This window comes from Echinops telfairi, unplaced genomic scaffold, assembly GCF_000313985.2.
Source record: "Echinops telfairi isolate 266 unplaced genomic scaffold, ASM31398v2 ScPeMD7_18;HRSCAF=68, whole genome shotgun sequence".
Classification (NCBI taxonomy): domain Eukaryota; kingdom Metazoa; phylum Chordata; class Mammalia; order Afrosoricida; family Tenrecidae; genus Echinops; species Echinops telfairi.
This window is the reverse complement of record NW_022103915.1, coordinates 86,054,501-86,056,039: the sequence shown is the minus strand read 5'-3', so window position 1 is coordinate 86,056,039 and position 1,539 is coordinate 86,054,501.

The following is a 1,539-nucleotide window of genomic DNA, read 5'->3' as shown; positions in this document are numbered from 1 at the left end:
GGGGAAGGAGAGAAAAAAACAGGAGCTGATACCAAGGGCTCTAGTAGAAAGAAAATGTTTTGGAAATGATAATGGCAACATACATACAAATGTGCTTGGTACAATTGATGGATGGATTTTTATAAGAGCTGTAAGGGCCCCAGATAAAATTATATATATATAATAATGAAGTTCCTTGAATAATGAGAACAGAATTTGTCTCTTAAGTGGTCATTAGTTTCTTTAGTGGCCCTTAGTCATTAGGAATGTCAGTCCGAGGGTTATTGTGACATTTTGGAAAGAATTATAATTCATTGTCACATTGTTGCAATGTATTGGCTTTGTAAGATAATGTTGCTTTACTGCTATTTGCTGGAAATCGTAATGGAGATTCAAATCTATACGATGTGATGGAAAGAGTTCTCCTAGGATTGCACAGTAAACACTACCTGCAAGATTACATGCAGATAAGTTAGATAGTTTTCAAAAAAATAAGCTTTTGAAAAATAAATAGTTCATCCACTTCCTGAAAGTCTTGTTTTTGAAATAACTTTCAGAGATGCAGGTATGGCTGAGATAAGTAACATAGGAGTCATTATAGGGTCACTGAGATAGAATTGACTTAATGGCAATGAAGTTTTTTGCGGGGGCAGGGTGGGGAGAGGAAAGGTCTGAATATGGAAGCTTGAATGTGCAAGAAGATGTAAAAAGTCAAGAAAGAAGATTGGAAAGATGTAGTCTGAGAAATATCAGAAGCCCTCGGCTTGGATAGTGTCGAGGAGAAGAATATAAAAGTTTCTTAAAAAGAGATAGTTCATCATGTCAAATACTGCTGGCTAGTGAGTAAGTGAAGATCAATGAACTTGATTATTAAACATCCATTTCTTTCCCTTGAGGAAAAATCATGTCACAGTGAGGGGAGAAGATGCCATAAAATGTTGCGGAAAAGCAGTCAGGGGAGAAATTGGAGGCAGGGAAGAGTTTGAGTAGGTACCACGGTGGAGGAAAGTTATTTCAAGATTGAAAATGAACACATTTGTAGGCACAGGAAAACTAGGTAAGAGTGATTGGGTGAAGCATGGAGATCTCTAGCTGCATCTAAGGTACTCTGGCAGCGGGGTAAGATCAGTGTTGGGCTGCTAACTGCAAAGTCGGGGGGCCCCCAATCCACCAGCTCCTCTGTAGGAGAAAGGTTAGGCTGTGTGCCCCTGTAGATTTACAGTCTTAGAAACCTAAGGAGTAGGTCTACTTTGCCCTATGCAGGGTCCCCCAGTGGCATTGATAGGCAGGCATTCGACTGCTAACCAACAGGTAAAACTCATCATCTTTTAAACCCATCATCTGCTCTGAGGGAGAATGAAGAGATTATCTGCTCCCATCCAGTTTTCTAGAGGAACCCTGGTGGAGCAGTGGCTTATGTCTTGGGCTGCCAATCTCAAGGCCAGCAGTTTGAACCCACATCTGCTGCCCTACAGCCTCAGAAACCTCAAAATAGGGTCACTCTGGGTTGAAATGGATTGGATGGCAATGAGTTTTATGAGTCAGAAGCAACTCCATGAC